General features: G+C 43.7%; 1 protein-coding gene across 4 annotated transcripts in view; it reads right to left on the bottom strand.

Moving 5' to 3' along the window:
* LOC147441051 (Calcium-binding EF-hand family protein) overlaps positions 1-16,174 on the bottom strand; it is a 35,187-nt gene extending 19,013 nt beyond the window's left edge. For 3 of the 4 annotated variants that reach the window (XM_086483635.1, XM_086483634.1, XM_086483633.1), the window contains exon 1: positions 16,031-16,174. The gene's annotated coding sequence lies outside the window, so the exon portion shown is untranslated. The remainder of the gene's footprint in view (positions 1-16,030) is intronic. The other variant, XM_086483636.1, reaches the window with a different exon arrangement.
* Positions 16,175-20,659: the final 4,485 nt, after the last annotated feature.

Below are 20,659 nucleotides of genomic sequence, written 5' to 3'. Positions count from 1 at the left end.
ACTTCTCAAACAAGACCCCTTGGTAGACTTCCCTCCAAGCAAGACTCAGCCCTAGCGTTTTGCATCATTGCCAGCAGATCCTCTCATCCCTAGCGTTTTTGCAAAGTTCCATCGCCGGCAAAACTGCAAACATCAACGTTTTCAGCCCTTGTCGTCGGCAACAGAAACATTATACCTAGCGTTTTTGGAGCTTCAACACCTAGCGTTTCTGGAGATCCGCAACTAGCGTTTTTGCATCAAATCTTCACCGATACCAACCCTAGCACCTAGCGTTTTTGGTCATAGCAAGCTTCCGCCCTAAAGAGTAGCAGATTTCAGCCCGGAAAGACCATCAGTTTTCAGTGCGTCGTCGTCGCCATCGACATCGTCGTCGACATAGAGTCAGAATTCAGCAGATAAAGATTTGCAGATTTCAGCCCTTAGCATTTTCAGATTTCAGCCCGTCTCGTCGTTGTCGACATCCTCGGCAAGTCCAAGCATTGTAGAGATTTGTGCAATCATAAGTAGACCGCTCTCGCCATAGAGAGTGGGGCCTTCGGAGGAGGGTTTTACAACGTCTCTAGTGTCATATCTCTCTTCTCTCTCTATCTCTCAGTCTCATACACTTGCACGCACAGTGTCCATTCACTTTGTTTGTGATCATAGCATTCTCTCATTAAGAACGGAAGGCTCTCCCTTCCATAAGAACAAAAGGAACCTTGAGCACAGTTCGGAGCACTCATCTTGAGCAAAGCGCAAACATTCATTCCGCTGCACCTAACATTTTTGTTTGACAAAGAATCTTCCTGTACCAACCCGGACTCATTAGCTACTCCCACCCTTAGTCCATCGCGCATAGGGCGCGCTCTCGTCTTCATCGCTCTGTCTTAAGGAGCATAAGACATAAAGAACCCAAGAGCACACATGGGTTCTCGCGGAGAATTTGACAAAGATAACACCTCTCACTGGGAAGGCAAAGAAAAGTTGAAATCCGGCGCCGGAGCTGAAGAAAAGAATGAAGAATTGGCAAATTTTCGGTGGGAAAGTTTGCCATAATGGAGTACAAACGTCAACTGCAAGTTGACACGTGTGAAAAGATTGATCAAGTACTCTAGAGACCCGATATTTGCGAAACATCTGAAGACTTACCCGATGGATGAGATTCACTCGAGATGGCGTGAGGCCATTGATTCTCCGCTCAAGTCGAGAAGAAAGATGAAAGGACAGACGAGTGTAGAAAACCGGATGCTATACTCGCACCTCTTGACAAGAAGATGAACCAGATAATGAAAGGCTTGAAGCACTCACGGAAGAAGAGGAAATCGGTGTATTTCCTCGGTTAGAAGTCAAGTTTTGAGGTGGCAAAAAGATCCATGAAGCGTGCTCGTTTCGAGGATGACTCAGATTTTTCTTTGTCTTCATAGAGTTCCTTGTCACAAAGTGATGACGTGGCTACAGACAGCAGAAACCCTAATTTCTGCCAAAAACCCTAAAATTCCTGCAAACCCTAATTTCTGCCAGAAACCCTAATTTCCGGAAATCGCGGAGGTGGGGGAAAAAAAAAAAAGAGCGATGCAAATCTCAGCTTTTTGCTATGATTTGGGAGAAAGAGAGAGAAAAAGAGAACTTGCTTTTTACTGACTCTCATTGAGAGAGAGAGAATCTACTTTTGCTTTCAAGCTATTGGGGCTCTGCTTTTGGGCATCCCTTGTAATCTTTAAATTAGTGGTGAGGGCCTCACTTCTCAGAGCATCTGGACGCAGAGTCTGAGAGTGAAACCCTTACCGCTCTCTTGTACTTTGATGGTTGATTAATACAAAAAGAAATACCGAAAGGGGCGCCAGTCTTTGGGGCCAATATCTCTAGGCACGGAACTCCGCCGAGCCAGTGCAAATCTATTGTGATCTGTGAATTGTTTGAAGTGGTTATTTGGTGCTGCCGTGATTGATTCTTGACTTGGAGTATCCGAGTCTGTTACAGTGGTATCAGAGCACGGCCAATTTCTCTTCTACGGGAAATCCGATCCCCAATTTTTTTCCGCGGCACCTATGGCTTCACGCAAGGATCAATCGACTCCCTCTGCATCTGGAGATGCGGGTTGGGATCACAATGAAGATTCAGACAGAGAGTATGGCCCGCCTCGGCCTACTCAGGCGGAGCAAAGAGAGATGAAGCGTCGTCAATTGATCGGCGATGCAACAAAGATGATGCTCAGTTTTGCGAAGGATCCGAAATTGGCAAAATATATGAGCGAGACTTCTTTTCAGGAAGTGCATGCACAGTGGCAAAAAACCACTACACCACCCCCGAAATCTGCTTTCAAGAAACCTTCTGATCCTAAACAATATTCAAAGAAGGAACTAGAAGAGGTGGTTGATGCACGGATTGCTCAGCTTTTTGACGCACAGAAGAAAGCCAAAAAGCATGGCAAAAAGCAAAAGAAAAGCACTGACTTTCCAGATTATTTGGGTCGTCAGTCGACTTTTGACAAGGCAAAGAAACAGAAGAAGCGTGTTCGATTTTAAGGGAGTATCCAGTTCTTCTTCTTCTTCTTCTTCTGGCAGTTCTTCTAGCTCCTCGGATTCGAGCGAAGAAGACAGAAAAGGTGAAAAGCGAAGCAAGAAGCAACGCTTCGGAAAGGGCAAGAGAAAGGCAAAGAAGGCTAAATCTCGCCCAAAGACTGACAGTTCTACTGAGGACTCGTCTACAGACAGTTAAGATTCCGATGATGGAAACTTTTATGCGAACAAGAAGAATTTTTACAAAGCCAACCAGTATGACTTTCTCGAAGATAAAAGCAAGCAAGTCCGAGAGTTTAAGGAAGGTGGCCACTCAATCAAGTTTGATACTTTCTCAAGATACTCAGATGCTTCGAAGGCTTTGTCTTTTATACAGCAGTTTGACATTGCTTTCACGGGAGGACGCTATTCAGAGCACTCCGAGCTACCTCTTACTTTAAGGGGAATGCTCGTACTTGGTGGTCCACTCTTCTTTTAAACAAGACTGTGCCAGTTAAATGGCTGAAATTTAAAGAGCTTTTTATTTCTTCTTGGTTGACGCAAGAATATGAACGAGATGTATGAGCTGCTTGGAACCATCTTCGGATGACCAAGAAAGATACAATCAATGCTTATTGTGAAAGATTCTGGAGCTCTTTTCTACCCGCCTCTTCATTCAAGAAGATCTCGTTCAGAGAACAGATTGAGCGGTTTACCTTGGGTCTACCTACAGAGATCCGAGATCACTGCTTGGAACAGAAGTCACCTTCTATTCAGGAGTTGATGAGTCATGCGAAGCGGGGCTTTGCCATTCACTCTGGCAGTCTGACCTACCCCACAGATGAGGCCATGCCACAACGAGCCGAACAGACTTCTGGGAATGAAAGTAGAAGGAAAAAGAGCAACCCAGAGAAGAAGGATGCACGACCCAAGCTTACTCCTCAGGAGAAAGCTCGCTTCATCAGAGAGGGGAAGTACTTTTGATGCGGGGAACATGGACATATCTCCGTGAAGTGCCCTAAAAGGCACAAAAAGAACAGAATGATAAGAACGACGACAGGCCTGAGAGTTCGAGAGCAGCTGAGGAACGTGGCAGAAAAGGAAGATAGAAAACCAAAACTGGTACCACATGGCGTGGGACTTACACCGAATCTAATGAATGAAAGTACAAACTTTGTCGCTTTTTTTGGGACAAAGTGAAGGATCAGGAAGCTCTTTTGAAGGAGCCAAGGCCAACTTCTTTTCACTTGGAATTGGCGGCTCGATTTGGAATTACGCCCGACAGACTGACGCCACAGGCGGAGGTAGTTCGACTAGCACCCGGATGGGATGTTGCCATTACACCGAGCATTGGCAAACTTCGTTTGCAATGACGGGGGTGTTCAGGGCACGCGAGTGACGTTCTACTCGGAATCCCTTGGTACCACCAGAACTACGCCGTGGTTGACTACCAAGCCGAGAAAGCGAAGGGCTCAGAGATTGTACTTGATGAACTTCAGTTTCTTTACTCATTCTTTTGGGAGAGAACTGAACGATGGATAAAGGTTGAATATGTTTTGACCTGAACAAAAGAACGCCAAGATTTTTCTCTACACTCATGCCGATTGCTTTTTTTAGAGGGCCTAAAGATCAGACCATTGACTTGATACCTGGAAGCACGTCAACGAACCGGCCACCTTACCGTGTGAGCCGAGTACAGATTGAAAAGATTATGAACCAAGTGAAAGACCTCTTGGAAAAGGGTCTTGTCCAGCCTGGTACTTCATTGTACTGCTCTCCACTGCTGTTGGATTTGAAGAAAGACGGATCTTGGAGAATGTGCATTGATTATAGAGCTCTCAACAAAATCACTATCAAGAACAGATTTCCGATTCCTAGGATCGATGATATACTCGACAGGTTACAGGGATCCTCGTGCTTTAGCAGGATTGACTTGAAGAGTGGATATCATCAACTCCGAATCGTGTCGAAAGACGTCTACAAGACAGCTTTTCGAACGACTTTTGGGTTATTTGAGTTTTTTGGTGATGCCTTTTGGTTTAACCAATGCTCCTGCGAAATTTAACCGGATGATGGACAGGATTTTTCAAGAGCACAGGCTATTTGTTGGCACTTTCTTTCATGATATCATTGTTTTCTCCAGAGATCGTCTGCTTTAGAGATACACTTTTTGGGACACTTTGTCTCAGCAGCAAGAGTGCAAGTGGATTCAGCCAAGATAGAGACTATACGTGATTGGCCCGATTGGAAGAATGTCCATGAAGTTGGAAGCTTCTTGGGACTGTGTTCGTACTACAGGCAGTTCATATGAAAGTTTGCAGAGGTTGCTTCCCCTTTGCAATCTTGACACAGAAAGGAGTCCCTTTCTCGTGGGGATCCACAGAAGTGACTGCCTTTCAGACATTGGAAGAGAAATTGACTACGAGACCAGTTTTGACTTTGCCGGACTTGCAAAAGTCATTTGAAGTATATTGTGATCCTTGTGGTTGTAGTCTGGGTGCGGTCTTGATGCAAGAAGGCCATGTCATTGCTTACGAGAGCCGATTGTTCTCTAGGCCGGAGATGACAGCACAGATATATGAGAGAGCTTTTGGCAGTGATCCATGCTCTTACTCAGTGGCGGCACTACCTACTCATAGCAGATTTTACTGTTTTTATAGACCATCAGAGTTTGCGCTACTTCTTGTCACAGAAGCAGCTTTCGGAAAAGCAGATACGGTGGGCGAACATCTTGTCACAGTTTCACTTCCAGATTGTCCATGAGCAGGGACAAAAGAATGTGGTGGCAGATGCTTTGTCTCGGAAGCCGTTGGATCTGGCTATTTCCACGATACATCATAGGAGCTTCGAGGATATGGTCAATCAATATGCCACAAATACAGATTTTGCAGATATTTTCACACGGATACGGGATGGGGAGACAGTAGCTGGATACTCCCTTTGGGAAGGCTACTTGATGAAAAAGACTATGTTGTGCATTACACAACCGTTGAGAGAAAAGGTTATGACTGAATGCCACTGTCCACCTTTTACCAGTCACCACGGCATTGCTACCACCATGAAGGGGGTAGAGAGATACTTCTATGGGCCGAGACTCAAAAAGCATGTGGAAGAGTTTGTGCGCGGTTGCTTAGTATGCCAGAAGGTTAATTTTGACAGGCATAAGGCACAGGGATTGTTAAAGCCTTTACCCATATCCACCCACCCCTGGAAAAGTATTGAAATGGATTCATTTTTTATCTCCCGAGAACACAGAATGATCACGATGATTTTCCGATTACATGGCACGTCTGAGACGATTGTCTCCGACAAAGACCCCAGATTTATGAGTTTGTTTTGGAAGGCAATTTGGGAGAACATTGGCACGCAGTTGCAGTTCTCGTCATCGTTCCACTTGCAGACTGACGAGCAATTTGAGATTGCCAATTCAGTGATTTTAGATTTATTGAAGTCTTGTATCTCGGATCAGAAGACTCAATGGGAAAAGAACTTACATTTGGTGGAATTTGCCTACAATAACACGATACTCTTCGACGGGGAAGACGCCATGTGAGATTGTTGAAAGTGCTGCGAAGGTTCCATCCTTCTTGAGCACGAAAGATTAGATATTTGAAGCGGATGAAAATTCGCGAGATTTGCATACGGCTTTTGCCAAGGTTCGCGAGACTTTGCAGGAGTCTCAAGAACGACAGAAAAAGGCAACGGATCGCCATCGTCGCGACTTGAAATTGAAGGAGGATGATTGGGTGCTCTTACGTTTTGAGAAGGCACGCCTACAAAAGAAAAAGGGAAAGGAGAGGCTTTTTCCAAAGCTTAGTATGCGATACTACGGACCTTTCCAGATCACTGACAAGATAAATGATGTCTCCTTCCGATTGAAACTGCCAGATACTTGGAGGATTCACAATGCATTGCATGTGAGTCTCTTGGAACCTGTTAAGGGTGATGTGCCTGATAATGGGGAGCCTGATGAACAACCCAAAGTGGAAGAAAACGAGGAGATCCTTGTTCCTCAACAGATTTTGGCACATAACGATATGAAGAAAGGTAAAGTTCGAAGGCGGTTCTTGGTTAAGTTCAAGAACTTTCCTGCATTTGATGCGAAGTGGATGGAGGAGGAGGACCTAGCAGATACTCCTCGGATTGTGAAACTTTACCTCGATGTTTTGGTTTAGCATAGTCTACTCCAAACGGAGCCCAGAATTCAGCTTGGCCGGAGATCTGGTGCAGTGGGATGCACAAGAGGGGAGTCACTCCGCTCCCTTGTCAAAAGATGCCTCAATTTTGATACTAAAGTCACTGATGTCTCTTTGAGCTTCAAGGATACTGATAGCTGACAGTATTCTGCTAGATGACTTTATGAAATGGAATTCCTGATAATGATACTGATTTATTTCTTCACTTCTTTTGAGTGCAGGAACTGATAGACGATGACTGCATCATTTTGGTCTACTTGATCTCGAATAGACATGGTTGCAATAGGGGTTAGTTAATCGGACATCGATGAGGTCCCGATTGGACCTAGATGTGATTGCTAGCTACATTGCCGATAAATCATGCTCTAAGATCCAAATGAATGTTGAATGTCATGTGATGTCCTGTGATGTCTGGTGATGTCCTGTGATGTCGTGTGATGTGACTGTCGATTTTGTACATGTGCTAGATGTGTGTTCCTAGTACGTAGGTACTAACAATCAGTGTCTGCTAAGACGGTTTATGGTTTTTGTCGGTTTTGCAAGCGTAATCGTGGTCGATTACAATGCTTTCAAGAGGGGGATATGTCACAAAGTGATGACGTGACTACGGACAGCAAAAACCCTAATTTCTGCGAGAAACCCTTGCAAACCCTAATTTCTGCCAGAAACCCTAATTTTCGAAAATCGCGGAGGTGAAAAAAAAATTTGGAAATTTTGAGCGACGCAAATCTCAGCTTTTTGCTATGATTTGGGAGAAAGAGAGAAAAAGAGAACTTGCTTTTTACTGACTCTCATTGAGAGAGAGAGAGAATCTGCTTTTGCTTTCAAGCTTTTGGGGCTCTACTTTTGGGCATCCCTTGTAATCTTTAAATTAGTGGTGAGGGCCTCACTTCTCAGAGCATCAGGACGCAGAGTCTGAGAGTGAAACCCTAACAGCTCTCTTGTACTTTGATGATTGATTAATACAAAAAGAAATACCGAAAGGGCCGCCAGTCTTTGGGGCCAATATCTCTAGGCACGGAACTCGCAAGGGCAATGCAAATCTATTCATCATCCTCTAGTTCCAGAGAGGAGTTGTCGGAACAAACAATATTCCTGTAAAGGGGATGGCACTCCTAAGGTATAGCACTTGTGAGAGTGCACTTGTGAGAGCGCGTGCAGAAGCGTGAGAGAGGAGATAGAGAGAGACAGAGAACACAAACGCTAGATGTGGGGAAGAGGGGGCGATCAATCCCCCCTAACTACCAGGACATAAGACCTATCAATACAACGTATGTGAAATGAGTACCTCCCTGGCCCCATATATATGAGTGCGCAAGAAAGTCCATACTGGGCGAGCGACTCTTCCAAATCTGGGCCGTCGGACAAATGTGCAACCTATACATGGTGGGCAGCCCGGAGACATACTAGCCGTACAAGTATGCCATAGACCTATGTGAAGCATCAGAATGGTGTAAACCTAACACCCCCTCTCACCACCGGATGCTGAACAAACCGCATGAAGCTGAAGATGTGAGGCAAATGATGAAGATGTCTGTTGCGATGTCTGCAGCAGTCTGGGATGTCCCGATCGCCATGAAATCTTCATGGTAAAGTGCCATCACGAGCAGTGTAGCTGTAAGGATTATAGGTACTAATCCTTAATTAAGTACTTAAACTCATGATTAAGACTTAAGAAACTTGAACAGAACTCAGAAACAACACTTAGAAGACTCTGTGTTGATTGATTGAATGTGTGATACAAGGGCTCCTTCTATAGGAGACAAAGAGACAAATGAAGACACGTCTCATGGTGAAGAGACGCGACTTTAGACGTAAAGACACATCCTTTCGGCGAAGAGCTGCAACCATTGGGCGAAGAGTCGCACCCGTAAAGCAAAGGGGTGTGACCGATCGTCGAAGGAGTGTGGCTTTTGGCAAAGAGACGTCTTTTGGGCGAATGGGTGTGACCATCCAAGCGTAGGAGTCCTCCTTGGCATGGCACTTCACATATCTGCAACTAGGAGTAGATGTAATGTTGTTAACATAGTCACAATCGTGACATTCCCTCCCATTTAAAATGAGAGCCCGTGTCAAAGAAATGACTTCTGATGTTGATAGAACTCTGGAAAAGCATTGAATCTTCGGAAATCTTCAATCTTTGAGCTATTGGAAATCTTTGTCTTGAACTGTCACGTGACACATCCAACCCTATGTGTCCGTGGACAAGCTACAACACGACAAGGGTTCAGTCAGTCCAGTCAGTCTAGATTAGAAGTGATCTGACACTTTTTGTGAGTCTATTCGTAGACCGTGCATGCCCAGTCACTTAGTATAGATGCATATCCTCTGGTTGCACACAACATGATCATCAGTATTCCCATCAGAATCCATCAGATTCCATCAGGGGAATTTTCCAGTGCATTTAGCCTATTTTATCTATTTTTGGCATTTTTCACGTATTAATTTAAGTGAATTTCCAACAAAAGTAGATAGGGCAATTTGGGTAAGAAAATATATAAGCAAAACTAATTGGCAGAAGAGGCAACAGGAGCCAAGCTCAGCAGCCAACTTCTCACAAGAACCTTGGTGGACATTCCCCTCCAAGCAACAGATTCCCTCACCTAGTGTTTTTGCACACCATCCCCGGCCTGGCGTTTTTGCATCAGATCTGCATCGCCAACAGTACCCAACACCTAGCGTTTTTGCAAGGACCACAACTGCTAGCGATTTTTTTCATCAGATCCCCTTGTGCTTTTGGATTTCAGCAGTAGATTAAGACCGGCAATTTTCACCTAAAGTGTAGCAGATTCAACCCGGTAAAGACCTCAGTTTTCAGCTATGAAGAACCTCAGTTTTCAGCCCTAAACCTGCAGATTTTCAGCGTCAAAGAACCACAGAAACAACACCCAAAATCAGCATTTTTGGACTAGTCGCAGATTTCAGCCTATAGCGTTTTTGGACAGCGAATAAAAGATTGCAAATTTCAGCCCTTAGGTCGGTTTCGTCATCACCGTCGTCATCGTCGACATAGCCTAGACTTGCATCAATCTTATGCATACCCTTTGTACCAGATTGTGCAATCATAAGTAGACCACTCTCGCCGATGAGAGTGGGGCCTTCAGAGGAGGGTTTAACAACGTCTTTGGTGTCGTATCTCTCTTCTCTCTCTATCTCTCAGTCTCATACACTTGCACGCACAGTGTCCATTCACTTTGTTTGTGATCATAGCATTCTCTCATTAAGAACGGAAGGCTCTCCCTTCCATAAGAACAAAAGGAACCTTGAGCACAATTCGGAGTACTCATCTTGAGCAAAGCGCAAACATTCATTCCGTTGCACCTAATATTGGTATCAGAGCTTTGGCAGTGTTCTGTATCACTCAAGGAAAGAACCACAAGAATCACAAGAATTTTTTTTGCTTGTTGCGGTCGCACGAACCCAAGTTCGCTTGGGCGTGTTGATTCCTAATCGTGTTTTTGAAGAGTGACAGGAATCCCAAGAAAGAAGGGCTTGTCCAGCCTCCCCTTGTGTCCCTTTTCACTCATTGAGAGCGGACCGTGCACTTAGCGGCCGGCCAATCGATGTGAGGTGGGAAAAAGCAACCTTGGTGTGAGCGCAAGGCCGCCAAGGGGTGCGCCCACGGAAAGGAGTAGAACTCAGGTGAAGAGAAGATCCTTCTCAAACGCGGTTTGCAAGCGAAAGAAAACCTCAAGAACGTCAAGAACCCAAGAACCAAGACCCCCAAGAACCCAAGTTCCTCGTGAACTTAAGAACCCAAGACCCGCAAGAACCCAAGTTCCTCGTGAACTTAAGAACCCAAGACCACAAGAACCCACCACTTTAGAATGGTCATCACTCGAAGCGGAATGGATACTTTGCTCGGAGGTGATGAGCATGAGAGAGGCGAAGAAGAACTTTCCCCACCAGGAGGTTTTTCCGACCCTCCCCATTCCCTATCTACAACAAGGATTGCACTAACTCCTATGAAGGAGTTGCCGCAGTTGTTTATGGATAGGAAGTTCGACTACGAAGAAAGAAGGGCAGCCATAGATCGTGAATTCGATGCAAGAATGGAAGCCATAGAACGTCAGTACGACTTGGAAGAAAAAGAAGGTCAAGCCAAATTTGATCGCGAGACCAAAGCAAGAATGCAAGAGATGTTGCGACTCTTTTCTCAAATGCAGGCACAAATGCAACAGGATCAGGAAAAGGAGACTCTCTCAGTCTCTTCTTCTCCAAAGCATGACACACAGGATTTGCACGATGATTTGGATGACAATGACAAGCATGACGATTTGCATGATCAAGATGTGATTTCTCACAAGCATGATGATTTACATGATCAAGATGTGATTTCTCACAAGCATGATGAGTTGCATGAAGATGACATGATTGTTCACAAGGATGATGAGTTAGTTGATGCTTTTTCTAGCGAAGCCAACCTCGTTGTAGATTCGATCAATCACGAAGAACTGATCTTGGCTTTCGAGGCGAGGTCCAAATAACCCCCACAGCACGATTCGATCATTCAGGAAGAACCGATCTTGGCCTCGAGCCTAGGTCCAAAGAACCCTCACAGGAAGTATTATGTGTTCGCATGATTGATACGCACGCATTGTTCGAGTGTTTCATTCGTGATCGTTTCCTGTATTTTAGTCAGTGTCTTTATGTGATCCCTTTTACTAGGCATGACATATTGTACGTTAAGCACGTTTCACTCATGAATGAGCACGAATGTAAGCGGATTGTTCATGAAAAGCTGAAAAGTATGCTTTCAAGGAAGTCACATTCCATGTCTCTTCCTTGGCACGACACATTCGTAGAACGAGCACATGAAAGTATGAGCACCAAGCATGGGCATTTTCGTTGTGAATTGCCACAGTTGATTGCCACAGTCTTTGAGGAAGACAAGATTTTTTCCAGTCACTTTACATGGAATAGGTATGTTCATATTTTTGTGTTGGAAGTGGTTTCAGGAATTTTCAGCCATGGAAATTCTTGAAGAAGAAAGAAGCATGACTCTCGATGAAGTTGAAGCATCGAAGGAGCCACAGAAGACTTTGTGTCGCTTTCGGCGCGGCCCAAAGAAGCAAGCATTGCAGACCTCTATGAAGTTCAAGTACCGCACGACCCACACATCAAAGTGGGCCGGCGAAGAGTCCCTTCCAGGATTCCGGATGTTATTGGCGATCTCCCTCGACGCCATACAATTCGGTACCAATACCTCACTTTGAAAAGGAGGGGATGTCACGTGACACATCCAACCCTATGTGTCCATGGACAAGCTACAACACGACAAGCGTTCAGTCAGTCCAGTCAGTCTAGATTAGAAGTGATCTGGCACTTTTTGTGAGTCTATTCGTAGACCGTGCATGCCCAGTCACTTAGTATAGATGCATATCCTCTCGTTGCACACAGCATGATCATCAGTATTCCCATCAAAATCAGGGGAATTTTCCAGTGCATTTAGCCTATTTTACCTATTTTTGGCATTTTTCACTTATTAATTTAAGTGACTTTCCAACAAAAGTAGATAGGGCAATTTGGGTAAGAAAATATATAAGAAAAACTAATTGGCAGAAGAGGCAACAGGAGCCAAGCTCAGCAGGCAACTTCTCACAAGAACCTTGGTGGACTTTCCGCTCCAAGCAACAGATTCCCTCACCTAGTGTTTTTGCACAGCATCCCCAGCAGGGGGTTTTTGCATCAGATCTACATCGCCAACAGTACCCAGCACCTAGCGTTTTTGCAAGGACCACAACTGCTAGCGTTTTTTATCATCAGATCCCCTGGCGTTTTTGGAATGTAGCTGCAGATTAAGACCGGTAATTTTCACCTAAAGTGTAGCAAATTCAGCCCGGTAAAGACCTCAGTTTTCAGCCATGAAGAACCTCAGTTCTCAACCCTAAACCTGCAGATTTTCAGCGTCAAAGAACCACAAAAACAGCCCCCCAAATCAACGTTTTTGGACTAGTCGTAGATTTCAGCCCATAGCGTTTTTGGACAGCAAATAAAAGATTGCAGATTTCAACCCTTAGGTCGGTTTCGTCATCACCGTCCACATAGCCTAGACTTGCATCAGTTTTATGCATACCATTTGTACCAGATTGTGCAATCATAAGTAGACCACTCTCGTCGACAAGAGTGGGACCTTCGGAGGAGGGTTTTACAACGTCTCTGGTGTCGTATCTCTCTTCTCTCTCTATCTCTCAGTCTCATACACTTGCACGCAAAGTGTCCATTCACTTTGTTTGTGATCATAGCATTCTCTCATTAAGAACGGAAGGCTCTCCCTTCCATTAGAACAAAAGGAACCTTGAGCACAGTTCGGAGCACTCAACTTGAGCAAAGCGCAAACATTCATTTCGCTGCACCTAACATGAGCCTTCGCTTCTTGCGAAACCTTTTTGCTTGGACAGCTAAATCCCATGTCCTTGCATTATTCCAAGACTTTTTAGAGGAATCTGGCTTAATCAGGTTAACTGCAACAAGAGGTTGATCTTCAAAATTCTTCATGCGATGTAAGAGTTTTGGTTCAAAATCTTCCAATAACTGCCAGATATTTGGGGAAGAGGAAATCTTCTCAAGATACTCTTCAGATGGGGTAACTTCAACTTTATGAATCACTAGAGAGGATTTTGGCTTGAGAGTATAATCATCTTCCAATAATGAATCCCAAAATTCTTCAGAATCATCTTCAGGAACTGTCACTTCATGACTTGCAATTGGCATATCGTCATCCAGCAAAGAATCAAAGAAAGCATGGTCGTCTTCAAACTTGGAATTCGCAAATATGTCCTTATCTTTGTCTAGTAATGAAGTATCACTCGAAAAACTTCTTGCTTGAAATCATCTTTGTCTTCATCAATTGATTCAGAGAAGTTAATGAATTGAAAAATTCATCAATAATAATATCTGCATCTGCATCGAAAATCATACTCTTCATAATCCACTGTATCATGTCGTTTGACTAGTACATGGGAAGGTGCAAAACCTCTGGCTGTGAGAGTTCGTGAGGAGAGTTACAAATGCTTTTCACATGAAAAGCGTTTGTGGAGAATCACCAACCCTCTTTCAAGGGTGACTGAAAGTCTAAGAGCGTTCGTAACAGCAAAGTCATAAACCCTCTTTCCTATCGTGCTTGGAAATTGCTTGTTTTCGTAGTTGAGATTATGATGAGAGGATCACCAAATCACATTCAATTTCACTTAAACTGGTCCTCCAAGATTATCAACTTGAAGAAAGACACCAGAAGATAGATGTCTATGAACTTCTGGTTGTAATCTTCCATAGTTTCTGTGGCTAGCATTTTCAAGTTGCCCCATTCTGCTAGAATCTGCACTTTGAATGCGGATATTATGTAAGTCCAGACAAAAATATTCTTGAAAGATTGCCAAGTCCTTGGAGCATGAGGCTTGGTAGCTATAGAACTCCACCACTACATCGCATTGTCTTTGAGAAAAGCAACGGCTCGAGAGATCTTTGATTCTTCATTTTAGTTCCCCAAGGTTGTCGAACTACTGCAGAAACTGTAAAGCTTTCTTCCGATCTTTCAACCGAAAAGGTGAAAAGTACTACTCTAGATCTATCATCCACCATCCTTGAAGTCCTTGGGTTGATGCGGGTGCAAGTCCCAGAGCTGGATAATAGGGGTAGGCATACGGGATCCAACCGTTATAGCGAGGTGGCGGTAGGGGAGGTGGTGGCAATGGCGGTTGTAAAGGTAGAAATCAAATGGTGGGACCATGTTCCTGAAAACTCCACTCGTCAGAAGAGAAGACTGTGTAGTTGTCGAGGGGAGCCCCTTGTGCTTTCTAGTGCCAGAGAAAAAGCCTCGGGCAACAGAGGTGACAATGTGTCGTTCAAAAACTGCTAAAAGCTCTACAGAATGGGGAGGTTCTATTGAGGATGCTTCAAGAATATGTCGCAAAGTTCGTTGAGGAGAAACTGCAAATACCCTGTCAAATCAAGAAGCACCATCTTGTCTGGTCTATTCTAGAAGGGATCGGTGTGATCTCAAAAGAGCAAACGCCTGAAGCTCTGATATCACTCCAACGGAAGGGCACCACGTGCCAATTGAAAGAACACACTAGAGCAGCCTTTTGGCACTTCACTGAGAGAGAGAGAGAGAGAGAGAGAGAGAGAGAGAGAGAGAGAGAGAAGAAGAAGAAGAAGAAGAAGAAGAGAGTTTTAACGTCGTAGGAAACTATCCCGAGAGAGAGAGAGAGAGAGAGAGAGAGAGAGAGAGAGAGAGAGATCCACGCGAGAGACACGAACTGGTAAAATTTCACTCCCAGACAGCACTTGCCCTGAAACCTTGGTGCCCCTTTTGGTATTTCTTTTCTCTTACTTCAATCAACATAAAACAATGGGGTTGTGCTCCGCTTCCTACAAACCGGAATGCCCGAGAGAGAGCCCCCTTTACATGTTTAAACACTCTTGGCCTTAAAGCACTGCTATGAAAGACTCTGCTGCCCAAAAGCTTCCTGGTAATCTTTGACGCCCAAAAGCTGATCCGCAATTCTCGGAAGTCCATACACTGCCACATCATCATCCTCCATGTTTTGTGATGTGTTCGTACAACCATGCCACATCAGCAATTCTGATGTGCCACGTCACCAACTTGTGACAAATCAAGCCCCTAATCATCCTCATCAATGTGGTGGCTCTAAGAAAGCTTCCCCATAGGCCATAGTTACCAGGAACGGCAAAACAGAACGGGGAACAGCAACTGGTATAAAATGCCATTCACTCACGTTTGAAACACGGAACGGGGTTTCGGAATGGGAAGCTAGATTGGGAACAGGAAACGGCAACCTGAAAAGGGCCATTCCCTGTTACTATGCCATAGGCCCTCTAAAGGTACCATTGGAGAGCCCTCACTTAGTGCCCCATGCCTGCTCTGACAAATAAAGCCCTGGGGCTTACCCTCTGCCATGCAACTTTGTGTATGGCTCGCTTTCTCTCTATGTGCATACGATATTCTTTGAGCACCCCTATGTTAAGTGCTACCTACATTTCCCTCCCCCTGCCCTATCCCGAGCTACCCAACCCTCTACCCTGTGGACTCCACCACCGTGTTGAGTAACAATCCTGCCCAATGTTGAGTGCCTTTGACACATTGTGGCCTGATACTCAGAGGCACTTGAATGTATGGACTGTCAGTTTGGTACCACGCAATTAGGTAGAGATGTTGTGCCGCACACGGGCTGATCAAAACATAAAGGAAGAGCACTTCCCTGTAATAGTTGCCATCGCCTGCACCTTGTGTGTGTGTGTGTGTGTGTGTGTGTGAGAGAGAGAGAGAGTGTGTGTGTGTGTGTGTGTGTGTGTGTGAGAGAGAGAGAGAGAGAGAGAGAGAGAGAGAGAGAGAACCTGAACGAATTCAGCGCGCAGACGCAGGCAGGCCAAAAGACGGAAAGTTACGTCAAGCCTGAAGAAATAATAAAATTTCTCTGAAGGCAAGTGAAAATTTCTTGAGGTATCGGCAATGAAAACGCTTAGACATTGGAAAGGCCAAGATTTTGGTTTCAATGGCTGGGTTCAGACCAGGCGGTGGAAAACTCTCCCAGAGGGGTGTTCGTTTTGCATGGGAGGAGCTCGTCCTCCGAGCCCGCCAAATTTGTTCCGACCCCCCCCCCCCCCCCCTCCCTTGGAAGAGATGTTGCCTATCTCAACTCCTGTCACTTTATCGCTCTTCCACCTGCAGCGCTGTTCAAACTAGATGGAGTGCACCAAAGTTTTTTGTAGGCTGATCATCCGCATGCCACGATGGCCACACACACACACACGCACGCAAAAGCGGCAAGAAGATGAGGACCGTTTGCAAGGACTATTAGCTATTGAGCTAACAGAAGCCACTCAATGCGAAATCCAAAGATGTAAATTTTGTCTCACATAGCAAAGCGAATTCCACAATTTTGTCCTTTATTTAATTTAACGGATGTATGCAAGTATATATTTGAGTAGAGTGGCGCCATGAGCTTCCAGCTTGTAAGATGTACAAGCCAATTTTTGTAAGTTTGTAACAAATTTTTAGATAATGAAAGTGAGTGTACACTGGTTCCAAGCATATCCTTCTAGCTTCTTGACCCCCGTGCTTATATGTCCCTCGTCTGAAGTGTTATTGAGAATCCGTGTCTTGCATTGCAATCACAAGTGAAAACTCTTTGAATCATCATAAGTTTCTCGCATAGTTTCTATGTTTTTGACGTGGCCAATCCTCTTGTAGTTTAACACATGGTGTTCACTTTAACTCATGTTTTGAGTTCTGAGCATAGGAGAAGATAGAGCTCCCTTGGAAAATTTTATAGAGTGTATTAAATGTTGAAACCTAACTGCTCAAAATAGGCTACTATTAATAATCATTTTCTATCTATGTATTAGTTTAGAAGTTTGAGACCATAGGAAGGGTCTTTTTTATGGTATTGCCTACCTACTTAGTGAGGTTGGTTCCATTTTGTGCACTTTAGCTCATTCAAACACGCATTTGGTCTTGTGGTTGGAAGACTGGTCTTTAGTGACTAGCAATCACAGGAGATTCACTAGGATAACAAGGGTCCTAGGCACTATAATGAATACAGTGTGTTGTTGAGGCTCAATACCCATCACACACACACACACACACACACACACACACACATACACATCAAGCCCTCAACTCCCCTTAGTCATGGCCGCCATCCTACATGGGTAATTTCCTCCGGCTATCGACACTCGAATTTATTGAATGATAGTCTCGACCTTTTAATCTTTAAGAGGAAGTTCCCACTTAGCCATGACCCTTTGCTCAATTATGTGTGTGCAACCACGCATATCACATTCCTTGCCCCCTTCAAAAAAACTTCATCCTTGAAAATTTCATTGGAAGTAATAATCCTAAAGTTGAAAAATCTTTTTTGAAGAATGCTTACTTTCACCCTTGTAGAATTCTTCAAAGAATCTTTCTGCTTGACCCAACACTCTTTGTATATTGCATATCTAGTTCTCTTTTATGAAGTGTCTAGAATTTTCTCAGACTCATGAAGAAGAGAATGAGTGTCAATGAGCTCTACATCTTGGGCCATATCCCATTCTTTTTTTAAACCTACTAACATGATAAATTGGGTGAATTCTGCTTGTCTATGGTAATTGGAGTTTGTAAGCTATGTCCCCTATTTTCTTAAGAAGGACCACAATACCTAAGAGATACCATTGGACATAGTCCACTTTTCATGGTCTCTAATTTTTTAGGCAGCTTAAGAAAAACTTGTTCTTTTTCCTCAAAGGTGAGAGGTCTCTTATGAGGATCAGTATAGGCTTTAGCTCTATCTTGAGATTTCCTAATGTTGATTTGAGCAAGTTTAAGTGTTTCATTCATATCTTCTAAGAAGTCTTTTACTGCATGAATCCTCTCTTTTTGTAGTCCTACTATAAAAGAAGCTCTTGGTTGAAATCCATGCATTAACATAAATGAACTATATCCCATGGAAGAGTTCTTGGCACCGTAGATGCAAACTCTATTATAGGTAAGTACTTTTCCCAATTTGATTTTCTTTTTTGTTGATGTATGCTCTTAGCATATCTTCTTAGATTTGGTTAACCCTTTTAGTCTAATCATCCATTTGTGGATGATCACTTGTTCTCATGCTAAGCTTGGTCTCAAGTCTAGCAAGCATAGCTCTCCATAAGTGGCAATCAAATTTTCTATCCCGATCAGATATAGTATATGCATGCGGACCATAAAGTTAGTGTGGATGCTCAAACATAAGCCTTTACATCTGAAGTGGTAAGAATAAAGCTTCCCATCTTGGTTAACTTATCAACAATATTAGAGTTGTGTCCCCTTTGTGTTCTAGGTAATCTAATGATAAAATCCATAGAGATACTCTACCATGTCTCTGAAGGAATGTCTAATGGGTGGAGAAGACCTCTCCAATCTTCAACCTTTCAACTTTATTGATGTGACATTTTTCACATTTTGTAACATATTCAAGGATGTCTTTATGGATTCCTGACCACTAAAATTATCTTTTGATGACACTCCAAGCCTTATTAACATGTGGGTGTCTTGCACTAGGGCTATCGTGACACTTATAGAGTAGTTGGCATCTTAATCTTGATCCCTTGGAACAACATACCCTACCCTCGTAGAGTAGATATCCATCATCTATGGCAAAATTCTTCCACTTGAATCCATCTTGAGCATCCATATATGCTTGAGTTTCAAAGGAAACCTCTTCATTTGGGTCAATGGTTTTCCATATCTTGGAATATGCAAGATCATTGTTACATTTTCCTTTGATTGTGTTAAAATTTATGCATCTCGAGTGAATGCCCAATATGATCCTAGCTTTTAATTTGTCTTTTAGGTATTTATTTTAATTAATTGACAAGATTCTAGGTAGGGAAATTTCCATTGGGTGATATGTAAGAAATCCCTAATCCCCATTGTATAATCAACTAATTCATTGCCAAGTTGTTTGGTTTAGAAACTCTCTCTCTCTCTCTCTCTCTCTCTCTCTCTCTCTCTCTCTCTCTCTCTCTCTCTCTCTCTCTCTCTCTCGTTCATTCTCCTTCATTGTACGCTTCCACATCATTGACTTTGACATGGTAATAGAGCCCTTGGTTTGTTGATTGTGAAGACTGGATGCATGTCTAGGAGAGGAGGCCCTAAATCAGCCTTGCATTTTTTCTACCCCCATAGCAGCATTTGAAAACGCTTACGCAATAGGATCTTCAACTATCAATGCATGGTTGTCCTTGCCACTGTGTTTTGAAATGCCTGGACTTTGATCATTTATGAAGGCGTTGACTGGGTGTTCATTTTGAGATGCACCAAGTAGAGAAGTTTCTAACTGCAGTGCATGCGGGTTGTTGAAGGGAGCATTTTGAAATGCAATGAGCAATGAGGCCGCCAAAGGCTATAGTTGTTGGATTGTGTCTTGAGATGTGGGGGTGTCAAGCTTGAGTACAATCACTCGAGGGGGGGCTTGAAATGCCCTTGTTGACTAGTTATAGAGTCAGCGTTCTGAAACGCTATCTAGCTTGAGCCTAAAAAATGGCAGTGGTTTGTGAGTGGCCTTACAATTTTTTGTGAATTTATGGGCTGGCATGCATTCTGATATGCCGATTGAAACACAATAGTGGCCAGAGTATCTTCTTCCTAGATTTTTGAAATACAGTGCAAGGAGAGGCCCTAAGGGAAATGTTTTTGGTACCAAAGGCAAAGGCAATAGGTATTCCGGCAAATCCTCGACATTAACAATGGCTTGTTTTCAACCATAAGCTTTGAAAATTTCATTGGCAGTACTCAATAAGTTGCCTTGGCACATTTGAAGTCCTCAAGGAAGATGTGGCTCTACTTGTCTCAAGATTGCAAATCCAAAGGCAAGAGCAAGACCTCACAAAATTACAAAGGCAATGGCAAGCTTGATGCAAATAGCAGAGCCAACAATTCCACCTAAGAGAGCAGCATGGTGCATGTGAGGGCCTGCCAAGGATCGTCAGTTGCACCATTATCAGACAACTACACCGTGATTCCTAACATCCCTCATGCTTGAGACCGACACCAAGACAAGACTCCTCCTACTCTTCAATGCCAGCTCAAGGGGGTGAGCATTTCATTGTTCATATACGGATCCCTTAACCTCGACAACTACTTCCTCGTCAAATTGACCTTTCAATTCAAAGGCATCAAATTAGATTGAACACGACTTTCCAAGGTCAACTAGGGGGAGTTCTCTAATTCACCCTTGGTTCAAGGTCATCGAAGTTTTTTTCTTGGGCATGGCCAAGCACAACTATCGATGCATTAAGGTGAGTGATATTAACAATCACACATATCCCATGTTTCGCAAGTTTGGTCCCTACTCTGTAAATCAAAATCCCTTTCCCCGTTCTTAACTTAACTTAATATACAACATGAAATTTAGGATCAACTTTTTGGCCAACAATATAACCCTCCGTAATCCACCCTCCCATCGAACCATTCAGTAAATGCACATCTCCAAGGTAGTACTATGA

Source organism: Adiantum capillus-veneris, chromosome 15 (genome assembly GCF_014529385.1).
Source record: "Adiantum capillus-veneris isolate H3 chromosome 15, ASM1452938v2, whole genome shotgun sequence".
In the NCBI taxonomy this organism is placed as follows: Eukaryota; Viridiplantae; Streptophyta; class Polypodiopsida; order Polypodiales; family Pteridaceae; genus Adiantum; species Adiantum capillus-veneris.
Note: the sequence above shows the minus strand (reverse complement) of the source record. Positions and strands in the feature narration are given on the sequence as shown.